The sequence below is a fragment of the Bidens hawaiensis genome, unplaced genomic scaffold (assembly GCF_021521415.1).
Source record: "Bidens hawaiensis isolate Kalapana, Puna unplaced genomic scaffold, B.hawaiensis_p1.1 tig00047000_1, whole genome shotgun sequence".
Taxonomy (NCBI): Eukaryota; Viridiplantae; Streptophyta; class Magnoliopsida; order Asterales; family Asteraceae; genus Bidens; species Bidens hawaiensis.
This window is the reverse complement of record NW_027506020.1, coordinates 63,259-77,893: the sequence shown is the minus strand read 5'-3', so window position 1 is coordinate 77,893 and position 14,635 is coordinate 63,259. Positions and strand designations below refer to the sequence as shown.

The following is a 14,635-nucleotide window of genomic DNA, read 5'->3' as shown; positions in this document are numbered from 1 at the left end:
GAGGTTGAAAATGTAACAACTGAGGAGTATCCGATCTGTACACACGTATTAATACATATTAGGGTATTCCCATTTTTTTTACTACAGAACACGTACAAGCAGTTGAAGAGCGTCTTGGGAAGGAGAAGAACAAGGAGAAAGCCTCAGAATCTAGATCAGGTTCGAAGGATCCGGCATTAGAGGGCTTGTTTGAGGTACGAAATAAGGTTCGAATTTCAAACTTATTAATGTTTTATGGTGTGAAGAGCAAGAGAACAATCGTCAGATCAAGGCTCGTGCGACGGCTCATCAGAAGACGACATTTAAAGCCTTAAAGACCGTCAAAGGTGATATTGTTTCTTGGCTCTACGACTCTGAGCTTAAAGTATGTATAATTAAGTGGTAAAACGGTATACAATACTACCAATATATCATCAATGTTCTTACTTTACCAAGGTTGGATGTACGAACATTGGCAATCATGTCGTTCGTGAATTGTGGTGGAGATCAAATGACGGGATGGTTGCATGAACATTTGTTATTTGAGCTAAATCATGGTTTTATATTCTTTAAACCACTTATTCCTACGAGAAAGTACATCGACGAGATCGATCCAAGGAATGATTGGAGACAGCTTGTTTTGAAGGTAAAGTCGTCGCTGCCATGAAGCTTGTACCTGTAAAGACTTTTCCCTAAAGTTTTTACAAGACATTCAACCGGTGGTATTATGACAACAGTACCGATGAAGCCTTTATCGTACCCGGTACAGGACTGAAGACGGAGTTCATACGGGATGGATCCGATGTGGTTAGTTAACTTATCAGAATCGGACAACGACATGTTATTCAAGAACGAGATTCGATTTGCCGATATAAAGGATTATGATCGAGCTATGCAATTTCAACGCGTGGTGCATGTTTGCCATGCGTTTGGAGTTCATAGTTGTGTGGATTGGAAGACGAAAAGATTTAAGTGATAAAAGAAAAAGAGCACGAGACGAGGGGGAGTTTATTAGTGCATTGTTTTGTCGTCTCAGTCTTTGCTTATCTATGTAATTTATTATTATTAATGTAACATGGCATTATGGTAATTACTTGTCAATTCGTTATTTATAAGGCCATTCGTTAAGTGTTTTAAACGAATGTGCCCATCCGTTATATGTATTGGTCATTCTTTATGGAGTGTATAACGAATGAGTCTATAAGTTATTATATTGTACCATTCGTTAAGGATGTTTAACGAATGAGGTATAACGAATGAGTATTTGTTATACTACAAGTTATTGTTAGAGTATGAAGATGCATGGATCTCATTCATTATGGAATGTATAACTAATGGGTATCGTCTTCTATATATAGTTTGTACTCAGATCGTAAATTAACAAGTGTGTGAATTATCTAATTACAAGCCGTTACTCTGCTCAATTACTCTCTCAACACACACACACAAACTTCACCTAACGTATAACATACTGTTCAATCACCTTCTAATATATCAATGAACTTGATCCGGTAAAGAATGAACTCAAATCGTTACGTCTGTATTAGGTTTCTCATTTATCAAGGTGAAGAACACATAGAGATGACCTTTAAGATTGAAATCTATACAAGATTATTTAATTTTATTTTGTAATTTCTTTGAATTGATGTACTTGAATCTTAAATTAATTAATTAGATAATGTCACATTTAAATCGCATGATTGTACCTTGTGAGTTGTGAACCAAAGTTCGCGCCCCGGCATTTCCGCCTTAGGTTGGTGTGTGACAGATTGGTATAAGAGCCGATGGTTTTAAGATAGGTCGTTAAAAAAGTCCTAGAAACATGCTTGGGACCCCATAAGTGCTTATTTGTTTACCTTATGTGTTATACTTATGTGTTTACAGCTTACTTAGTTAATTGTTAAATTACTTGCTTATTTAATTGTTAATTAAAGTTTTATTTATACTGTCATGCATACACAACTCCGAGACTATGTCTCATTCTCAAAATAATTATATAACTCTGAGTCAATTCCTCATTCTCAAAATATTTTCATTGAATTTTAGTAGATTGTTTTTATTACGGGAAATTCCTTAAGAATTCCCTAAGTTTTGTTTTTTGCTCTTTTCCCCTTAAAGCTAGGGAGTGCGACAAGATTCCCCGCCAAAGTGGAAATTGTCATACAATTGACACTTTAAGCGGTTAAACGTAATTGGCTAAACGGTTACATTCCTCATTGTGTTTTATTACTTTTAAAATGTCTAGTTAGGTGAAAAAACCCATGGTAAGCCATAGACATGCCAACTATTCATTTTCACAACTCGTTATATTTGCATTATTTTGTTGGAGCATTATCATCTGTGGTGATATACGAGATGCTTCAACTACTTATGTTTACATCCGTTTATTCGTTATTTAGTTTAGTTGACTAAAACGCCATGTAACGCTCATGGGCCGACAAACTCAAATGTATTGTTACTTTGTTAATTAGTTGGGCCATTTAAAATGCTATATAACACTCATTGAAAGCCCAACTCACACATTTATTTTGTTTTGGTATGCTAACACATCGAAGAATATTCGTTGATTCGTTTATTTGTTTGTTTACTCGATTACATTTGAAGCAACAACTTATGATTTGGTTTATTTACTCAATTACAACTGAATTAAAATTTATTGATTTCGATCAATCACATACTCAAAAACATTTTAATTCTCATGATTGGGTGTAAACCATTCACTCACCAAGATTCAGTTATCGTGAGTCCATCTAAACAATTTAACTTTTATTTATTTAATTGGTTTCCTCACATTCACAAGTTATCAAGAACAATTAATATTTTATTTTGGTTTTCTCATACATATCTCATCATATTATCAAACTATCAAATTAATTAAAAATCATTATTATATATTTTACTATTCAAATGGTATTCTCATACTCATGTTATCACATTTTCAACTAACAAACATATCTCAAATAATTCATCACCTTCATAAATTATCAAACACATTTCAAGTTATCATCCTCAAAAATTTGATTGTTAACATTTTAATTTTTCATGATTTGAAAAAAACCCTTTTACATATCAAACTATCTCATTGATTATATCATTTAAATTCTAACTTATCCTTAAGTTATGAACAAACACTAGCATAACTTATCTAAATTTCAAATTTTCCTCAATAACTCATATAAAATTTACACAACTTATCAATCCTCTCATGAAAACTCAACTTATTTAATCATAGAATGTTTTCTTAAGACACCATCGTTGTAATCAAAATTAATCATCAATTTTTTAATCGTCGTATGACCACTCGTATAGTCAAGGAGATAGCTCCTGTAATCTCGAGAGTATAAACTCAATTTTAAATATTAATGCCATAAATTCAATCTTTTTCATTAGCTTCTCTCCTGATAATTTCAATTCATTAACCCCTACTCATCCTCATAATAATAATAACAACAACAACCGCGAGTCTAATCATCAAAACTATGTTATTAATCAAACTAATTATAAACCTCAACAAAACCGTAGTGCCTCAAAAAAGAAACCATACAGCGGTATTCATTTGTTATGCTTTATTTGTAACTTTCATCATCCGACTCAATCCTTGTGTCGTTTTTACACTAAATGTAATCGTTACGGTTATTCCACTAATACTTTCCATACACCGCCTATTGCACAAGACGTCCTACAACGGTCTATGCCGTTAAGTCGGTCTTATACACCTACTACACGTGCTTTCTACAATTATGGAGACCCTAATCATCTACGCAATATGTGTTCTCGACTCATTCATGCACACAAAGCCAAGCTATATCCGCACCTACTATACTACCCATGATCATCAAGTCTAAACCTACCAACCCTATGTCCTTCAAGTTCCTTTAGTTAATCAGGATCATTCTCATTTAACTCAAACTTATCAAATTCCATACACGCAAACTCAAGTTCTTGTAGATTCAGTTAATCAAGATGCTTCAAATCTTATGAATCAAGTCAATCATAACTAAGCTTCTCAAAGAAGACTCTACCCTGCTTTCGTCATTCCTAAATGAACTTATTCTGTAATGACTTTTTTTTGTTTAATTTTGGTTTTGAACAAATTTAATTTGAAAAATCTATCATTTTAAGTGTTATTCTCATACAATAAAAATTATCTTATATTTATATTCTCTTTCATCACGATCAATCTTGTCAAAATCTCATTCAAAAAAAAAATTATCCCAACTTCAAGGTTTCGTTTTTTTTCAATTTTAAGATGTTTTAAAATTTCACTATTTTCATTAATCAAACTCGAAAGTTCACCTCAAATGCTTTATTAGAAATATTTTATACAAATGATGATCATCTGGTTTTACATTTATCATTAATTAAAACTTTTATTTTCTCACAAAGTTATATTTGTAACATATTTTTGTAACCCACGCGATGGAACGAATTATGTGGACCATTCGACAATCTAAGTAATTATGGATGCATATGTAATTATCCAAGTCATCGCATGGAAATCATAATACGTACATTTGTGTGTCATAACTAAAAACCAAAAGTGGTTTTGGGTAACGGGCATGGCGGATACACCGTTGGTACATAAAGTCCCTTATCGGATTTTCATTTGGAGCGTTGCTCCGACTACTCGAAGTTCCATGTTATGATTAAATTTTATTTTAAAAGTTATTCCTTAAAATTTATATACATTATTAACACTATTATTTTTGTTTTAATTTTCCTTAATTTCGGGACGAAATTCTCAATATTAGGGGAGAATATAACATATCGTGTTTTTCGTATTTGAATTCCTTTATGTTACTCGACTCGGAATGTTATTTGGATCTTTTGAATTATTTAAATTTTGTATTTATTAGTATTTAACTTGGTTAAACTTAATTTATATTTTCTTAGCTTTCAAACTCGTCAAACAACTCTTAAAAGCCCTTAAAATCGTTTAAAACGGCTGAATCTTATGCTCCGAGATAAGTTATATAATATTATAAACATGTCCATATTCTTACATCTAATATTAAAAATGAATTTTGATTGTTTATCAGTTCGATTTTGTCATAATAAGCTTATTCAGTTTCCTTAAATAAACTATTTCCTAATAAGCGATTTTGGAGTATTATACTTAATCAAAAAATATTCCTAAACCCTAAAATAATCTAGAAACTCAGACCCCATCTCTAAAAGATTCGTTCATAAAGGATCATGGTGTCTTCTTTAAGAAGTTTCATCTTTCGGTTTGACTTTCAAACTTCAAGACCTTTTGACTCGTGTTTCCTCATTGTTCCATTCATTTTCCGGGTAAGTTATCTTCATGAAAAACATTTATTTTTGTCTACTAAAAAGAGCCCTCAATCAATTTTACTGATTGATGGGGTTTTGTCGATCAATTTCTCTCCGGTCCGTTTTAGGGCATAATAGTTAAAATATTTTACTATCTGATTTCTCTATCTTCTTATCGGAATTAGCTTTTGAGCCAAAAGACTTTTATGTTTGTTTTGAAATTTTGAGTGTACTAGTTAGAACCCGACTTCTGACTCGAAGTTTGGATTATGAGCAGTGCCAGCTCGCTTAAATCGTTAAAATCTCATAACATGAGTTTTATACACCCGTTTCATCTGATTCCAACGGCTATGTTCTCGTTTTTAATTATAGTTCACTGTCTAAAAGTTCTAGGTAAGTTCATATCGAATCAGGCAGCTCGCTTAAGGCTCGTGACATGTTTAATATCTTTATTTTATCGTTTAGTTTGCCTGAATATTAAGGTGAGTAATCACTCCCCTATTTTACTTGTTTTCAAACATTTTGGGGACTCATGCGTATCCGCTAATTACTTACATACTTTATCATATACTTGTTAGCAAACTCTGATCTTTGTGTTGTGTATCAATTGAATGACTATTTGCTATTTGTTTACATGTTTATTTGTTTATTTTATCGCATTCGCAGATGTCCATCATAATCACATTATAGTATGATCATACAACCACCGTAGTGGCCAAAGCCCGATTCGCAAGTCAATGGTTTCACCAACACTCATTATTTGCTCATTGGTTTGATTGTTTATACTCACACATAATAGTTTTGCTCTTATATATATATATATAGAGAGAGAGAGAGAGAAAGAGAGAGAGGAAGGTTAAAATAAAAATATGACTTTTTTGTAAAAAGAGTAGGAAAAGATCTGAACCATTAGATTAAGTATAACACATAACGGTATTTTGGTATATATATTTTTATTATTTTTGGAACGAATTTATGTAGTTAATTATAGGGTCAAGTTATTCTACAAAGGAGAACACAAATGAGAAGGATGAGAAGATTTCTAGCAAAAAAAAAACCTCCTAAAAAATGTAAGGCCTCGTTGCCGGTGCCCTACATTTGGTCGTTGGATATACTCATAAACACAGTTCTTTCAAATCAGAGTTAATTAAAACTTTCGCGGAAACGTTAACTTCGATCATTCGATACAAAACATTTAATCTTTTTCTTTAAACCATAACAGAAAACATCATATATAAAACATCATTCCTTCCATCTCCATATGCCAGCCGTTTAATCCATGGCATGTGTCATCCCCATGCTAGCTTGTTAAACCTATTTACCTACATGCATACTAAAAGTCAGCTACGCTGAGTGAGTTCTAGTTAATCAGGCGACATACAATACATACACATAACATACATGCATACATATCTGAAGATACATATCCATACCTAACCAGTTACCTTTCCAACATACATTCATGCATACTTACTATTACCTACCACAGCCTACCGAGAGTATGTTCATAGTCCACCGTCTATACCTATACTTAAGGTCGTGAACACGTAAAAGGTCCGCAGTCCTTACCTATGTTCACCGTTTATGGTACGTGCAAGGTCCGCAGTCCTTCCCTTTACCATCCTACAATAACAACACGTACAAGGTCCGCAATCCTTCCCTATGTTGCAACGTAGTTCATAGCACGCACGAGGTCTGCAGTCCTCCCTATGCTATGTCTAAGGTCCGCAGTCCTTTCCTATGATGGATCCTATTCGAAGTACGTATAAGGCCCACAATCCTTAACTACGTTCTCATCTATCATCTATAACACGTATAAGGCCCGCAGTCCTTAACTACGCCACCACATGCCAAGTCTATGTCCAACTGAAGTCAGAGGGATTCTCCATCCTAACTTATTATGTCAGACGCAGATCTCACATACCATACATGTACCTGTATAGACATACTTCACATATACAATAATTATATCGTAGCGTACGAACACAATAGGCGTTTTTCACATCATTCATCTAGCAACCATACTCCTTGATGATGCGTGCAATATCCGAAGATCGTTCATGCACTGTCAAGTATTTATTCATAACGTTCATACATCGTTCGCACATAGCATATATCATTTATATCTTTATCTAAGACCTGACAGTATGTGCAATATCCGAAGATCGTTCACGTACAGACGAGCATTCATTCATATCTATCACATATATCATATATAGCATACATACATCATTCATACACCACATATAGCAATCATATATTTAAACTACCACCTGGCGGTACATGCAATATCCGAAGATCGTTCACGCACCGTTAAGCAATCATCATACATGAATCATACAAGGCATACACTTACCACTTAAGGTAAGTGTATTAACTATCACATCGAGTATGCACACAGCCCGAAAATATAACAAGGAATAGGGCTAGAAACTCACCTGAACGCGATTACGTTCACCGTTTATGGTTATTCCTTTCTTGAGTTGTGCATGACTAACTGTATAATAATTACAAGTATCAATTAACTATCACTATCCATATCGCGTTTCTAGTCTAATTATAACCCTCAACGAACGGGGGTCTGGGGGCAGCGCCCCTGGCAGATGGGTTCTAGGGGCGGAAGCCCCTAGCGGGGTCCAAGGGGCAGAGCCCCTGGCTGGGGTTAAGCTGCCATGTCAGCTTGGAAAAATTTTATTTTCATTAACTGTCTTAACACATTTTCCATTAGGATTTCCTGATAATATTTTACTGTTAACCTCTCAATCCTTAAAGGTATCTTCTATAAATTAATAAGGTTCAAGGGCTATTTTGTAATTAAATCATACTTTTCTAAGGTATCTTAACGAACTGGGTTCATAACGAATGGCCCATTTGTTACTTCATAACGAATTGGATATTATAACGAACCGGTCCTTGTAACGAATTGGACCTTATAACGAACTGGTCCTTTCATTAATTGAAATTCATAGCGAATGACCCTTCTGTAACGAATTGAACCTTCTAATTCGTTATCTCCTTTTAACGAATGATTATAAAGAATTGGGGTTAATTCGTTATCTTTTCCTTGACGAATTTGAATACGAACTAGGGCTAGTTCGTTAAGCTTCCGTTAACGAATTAGCTTGAAGAATTACCTCTAATTCGTTAACTCTCCGTTAACGAATTAGGTTTAGGTCAGAGAATGTCAGAAACATTCTCTGACATTTCGCTAACCTCGTACGCCGTTTTCCGGCGACGCCTTTCCGGCGCCGTCGTCGCCGGAAAACTGCGACTTCACCGGAAAAACGAGATCTGACTCGTTTTCCACCGTTTTTCATCCCGTTCGATCCATATCTGAGCTAGGGTGAACCCTAAGCTCATCTTAGGTTCGGTTTATACCCGATTCCACCCAGATCTCGTGACTTTAACGGTTTAAAGGTGTCGGCTCGTCGTTTCGTAACTAAATCTAACGGGTTTGAGCTCATACAATATCATACTATCATTACCTCGGGTCGGGATCGATTCCTCTTCTTGGTTTCGGCGAGAGAGAGAAAGTAGGATGAGAGAGAGCTAAGTGTGTGTTTTGGGTGGTGTATGAATTGAAATGGAAATAAAAGGATTAATGGGTGATTATGGTTTATATATCATGGGTCATGGGCTTGAGCCCATGGTCTTTCCTTTAATAACCCAAGTCCATCATCCATACTACTTAACCCAACACAAGCCCATCTCATAACGTTAAATATTATTATATTAACCGAACGAAAAATTGGGATGTTACAAAAAAATAATAAAATTAATAAAAAGATCATAACTGAAAATTTAATAAAAAAATAAAAAAATGTAAAAACGCAAAAATTTTTCCATCGTCTTCCTCGTTCTAAAAAATAAAAAATGAATAAAAAACTCGAGAAAGACACAATGTTGAGGAACCAACATCATTGTATATTACTATTTATCATTGTGTTTTGTGTGTATTTTCGTCATTGATTGTCTTTTTTTTTCTTAACATGTGTCTTTTTTTCTTTATATTGAGTTATATTACTCAACATTGCGTTATATTTTGTTCGGAATTGTGTTAAATATTGCGACCTATTGTGTCTTTTTTATTTATTATTGTGTTTTTTGTTCATTTTCGGCATTGTGTCTTTTTTCTCGACATTGTGTCTTTTCGTCGGTTTTTTTATGAACGAGAATGACAGGGGAAACATTTTGGTTTTCTAATTCTTTTAGTTTTTTATTTATATTTTGAGTTATGATTTTTTTATTATTTATTTTGAATTTTTTGTTGAGTGGTTTTTGTGTGCCCACAAATCCTTCTCACACTTCTCATTTTTGTCTCCCTTTATATTTTGTTAATTACAATGTTGACCTGTTGAACAATAATCCTACGTTTTCTTTAAATATAATAATAATATATATTATATATCCAAATCAATTCATCTTTCATATTTCATATTTTGTAACATCAAGCTATCTCACCAGCCCTAACCTTAGATCCAACAATATATATTGCCATATATTTTCAGATTTCCTCTTCGAACCCCAATAGTGGTTGGTGATGTTATAAATCAACCACCACAAGGATATCAATTGGCTCTGCTGCGTCGCCATCGCTGTCTACCGTTTTGGCGGTTGGGGTTTGAATACTGGTGTTATAACGAATCCATTGCTCTTGTAGTTGCAATTTGATTATATGTCTTCCTCGTCCAACGCTCCGCCACCGTCCTCACTGCCCACTCAGCCCTTTTTGGGTGGAATGATTGCGATAGAAATAAAGCAAGACACTGGTGTTCGAGATGATGTTGTTATAGTGTGTTTTTTTTAATGGCCACTAGTTTTTTTCAGGGAAAGATCTGTTAGATTTATGGTTTTTTTTTTGTGATTTTGTTTTTGGTTAATTAGTGAGAGGTTTTTTTTTTTTTTTTTTTCTTTAAAGAGGGTAACATGCTGATTTCATTGTATTAGTTAAAGTTTTTCTTTGAAAGTAAGTAATCCTATTTTATGTTATATGGTTTTTGTGATTACATATAAAGTTTTTTATAGCTTTTATAAAATAGACTAAATGTTCTAAGCAAAATGAACAGCGCGCTTTAGTTAATTTCCTTTGTAGTTTGAATTTTAGTTAGTGTGTTTCCGTATTAATGTTAGGTCAAGAATAATACATTGATGTTTATTATTGGTGTGTTTCTGTATATAACACACCAACCGACATGAACGAATCAACAAAAATGTTGATATTCACAAAATAACACAATGAATTTGCAAAAAAAAAATGTTTTTTTTTTTTAATTTTAGATTTTATATCTCCAAAAAATCGCAATTATTAGTTAAATATTAATAGTTTCCATATATAATATAACACATTAGATGAATATGCCATTGGAGTGTTATAAGCAAGTACAAAATATAACACACTTACAAACAAACCAACTTTCAGTCTTAACCATTAGATCACTAAATCCAACGTACCAGATCACTTCCTACACTTTTTAGACACATTTCATTTTTTAGTATAACCTCACCCTATATATATACACACACACACACACACACATATATATATATATAGGGGATGGATCATGCGAGAAGTGATATTATAGCGAGAAGTGCGAGAAGTCGACCTCAACCATTGATTATCTCCTAGTTGTTTAAAGCATTGATTCCCCTAATTACTCCTAAATTATTCTCCATATTAAATATTGTAGAAAGTTACAAATTTTAGAAAACTAAATTGACTTTTACATAAAACATCATCTAGAACAATTTTAATGAAATATAATTGAGAGAAAATTTTTTACAATCATGGTTTCATAAGATTTATTTGAATTTTTTTATGTACCTACATATGAAAATAAATGTATATGTAGGTGAATTGTAATTTAAATGATCATGTACACAAGTAACACAATAATCTACATATAGCTCATGTTTAATTATACAAATTGTTAGTTATTTTAGTTTTTATCAAAATGTAACTCGTATTACAAACAAAACTTATTTTCACCTACACAAATTTTGTTTCTTTTGTTTTCACCAACACATAACTAATATTCACCTACATATAACTCGTATTCACCTACACAGATTGGTAGTTCATTTTATTTTCATCTACATATAAATAATATTCACCTACACATAACTCTTATTGCATACACATAAAAGATAGAATATAGAATAATTAAAATAAAAATGAAAAACATGATGTGTTCCTACATTGCGAATATTTTACAAGTTTATGTTAATGCTATTAATTGTATGCGATATCATGAACAATTGTTTGCGTAGGTTTAATTTTGTGATATGTGTAGGTAAATACATATGGGTAGGCTATAACATGAAGTCAATTTGTATATATAGGTTAATATTGTGATATGTGTAGGTACCATGAACTAGTTATGTGCATGTATATTAATATTGTGATCTGTGTAGGTGATAATATGAACTAGTTTTTTTTTGTGTAGGTTAATGTTTTGATTTGTGTAATTATTTGTTTTTATAATGGTTAATGTAAATTTTTTGTAGTATGATTATGGTGGTTTTGTTTTATGTATTTTTTAAGATTAAATCAAACTAAAAAATAAAAATTAAATTATACTCCCTCCGTCCCATTTTAAGTGTCTTAATTTGAATTTCTTTCTTTTGCAACTTTGACCGTAAATATTTTTGTTCGTGTCATATAATACTTGATGAAAATTATATGAATGGTTTGGGTTTTAAATGTATTTTACATTGATATAATTTTCATCAAGTATTATATGACACGAACAAAAATATTTACGGTCAAAGTTGCAAAAGAAAGACTTGAAAATTCAAACTAAGACACTTAAAATGGGACGGAGAGAGTAGTTATTTGTAACTTAACATTAATTAGTATTAATTACAAAAAGAAACACCTAAACTTTTTATTAATATACTTCTATAATTAAATAATCCAAAATTAAATAGAAAACTTTTGATTGGTTAGAATCTCTTCTCGCACTTCTCACCATATGAACACTTCTGAAATGAACCAAATCTTATATATATATATATATATATATATATCTTTGTGCCAAAAACTGGTGATTTCTCACTCAACATGTGTTGTTTACAAAATATCTATTTTGTTCGCATTTGCAGGTTTTATATATATATATATATATATATATATATATATATATATATATATATATATATATCTTTGTGCCAAAAACTGGTGATTTCTCACTCAACATGTGTTGTTTACAAAATATCTATTTTGTTCGCTTTTGCAGGTTTTCAGTTGGCTTGTTTATCAAGGCGAAGAACACGTGACCTTTAATGATTAAAATCTATACAAGATTATTTGATTTTGTTTTGTAATTTCTTTGAATTGATGTACTTGAATTTCAAATTAATTAATTAGATATTGTTACATTTTAATTGCATGATTGTACCTTGTGAGATGTGAACCATAGTTCGCGCCACGAAATTTTCGCCTTAGGTTGGGGTGTGACATATAGTTTGATATTGAGAAAACTTGGTTAGTGTCAAGTGTAATATACAGTGAAAAATATAAAAAAAAACACCAAACATACGTATATAAATTACACAATAAATATTATAATTTTATAAATTATAAAGTATTACATAATGAATATTAATGAATGGGTAATTGCATATTTCCTAAAATACATAAATTAGTAAGACTAAAGAATAATTTGTATTTTTATTTTAAACAACAATAACTTTTTCATAGGTTATATTTTATTAAAAACAAAATTATACCATAAAAATGAGTATTTTGTTTGCTTTAAATTAAATATTATATTTTATATATTTTAATTCAAAAACTTAAATGCTATGTGATTACCAGCGTTCGTGTTCCATGCCACGTCGCACAGACGCCTTTTTAATGTAAAGTTATTCGTATAAAGTTTAAGTTCATAATGGTTTAACGAATTATGAAATGGTTTTTAAAAGCCTTCTAATGTGTATGTGATCGGTAAATCTAATGAAAATAACGCACCCTAATTTTAGGCGCTACACATATAACATATAGAGGCTTCAAATAAAATAAATATTATAAGTTACCCATTGGCATTGTTCTTGACCTCCCATCCGGCGATGTTACATGCGTCAACAAGTGCTTTCCTCCATGATTCACTTTTTGTAACGTTATTTGCTTCTTGTTTGGCAAATGCTTCTCCAAAGTTCAGCTTTAGATTTCTCACCTCTGAGGGTTCCACGTCATAGAAAATGGGTATAACTATAAGTTGTCTGTCTTCCTTACATTTCATAATATGTTCTAGTTCTTCTAAACACCATGAAGATCCTGCATAATCTTTTGAGAATATTATTACAGCAATTTGTGATTCTTCGATTGCCTTGAATAGAGATAGACGGATGGATTCACCCCGAGGAAGCGTTTGGTCGTCCTTGTAAGCGTAGATTTGGTGATCTACAAGAGATGATCTACAAATGTTTTGCGGGTATCTTCTCCTCTAAAACTAAAAAATACTTCATATTTAAACGATCGAGAAGAGGAGCCGGAAGTGGAGGGGGCAGAGGATAACATTGTTTGGAATTTATATACCGAATTAAAAAAAGAGAAGAATATAGTGGCTTATGTGATTTATCGAGAAATGTTAGATGTATCATGTGAGGGAGATGGTTGCTTCCAGGGAATTTCCCGTTATACAGTACGGAATTGGGAAATATGTCCCGAATAACTTTTTTCATAGCATAAATAAAAAAAAAAACAGCAAAATTACTTGTTTGTTTTATTTGTTGCAAGTAATCGGATTTTTTTATTTTTTTATTATTTTTTTTACTAAAGTTTTAAATATCTTTTAAACCTCTTAGTTTAGCTTTATAAAGTTTTGGCATTTATGTTTTAACATTTATCATTTTGCCTCTAGATTTTTGCAACAAAAGTTAACATTTATCTTCTGGCATCTCAACTTTAGTAATAAAATTTTTGTGCTTTGAACTTTTACCAAAATACTTTTATCTTAAAAACTTTGTAACAAAATATTTAACATTTTAACTTGAGTCACAAAATTTTTACACGTTTACAATGTAACTTTTGGATTTTCATCTTTCAAATAAGATTGTTCAGTTTCTATAACATGTGACTAAAATACCATTGGAGAGAGATAAACCAAGCGGTGGTTTTACTTTGGTTAAGAGCATTTCCAATCCGTTTCTCATTCTCATCTTTATAATTACACTAAAAAACAATATATTTATCTATTATGTTTAATTAAATAATATTTTTAATACATTTATCATTACAGTTTTATATCTCATATACTCACAACTAATTCAACAAATATTTAAAAATATATAGAGACAAATAAAGTTTCCTCAAATTTACAAAACTCACTATATTTTTTCTCTCCACCTACACTTCTCACAATTACACCCTATAATTTACAAA

The 14,635-nt window shown here is 31.9% G+C and overlaps 1 pseudogene; it reads right to left on the bottom strand.

Moving 5' to 3' along the window:
• The window catches only part of LOC143616397 (disease resistance protein Roq1-like), a 37,190-nt pseudogene extending 23,419 nt beyond the window's left edge, over positions 1 to 13,771 (bottom strand).
• Positions 13,772 to 14,635: the final 864 nt, after the last annotated feature.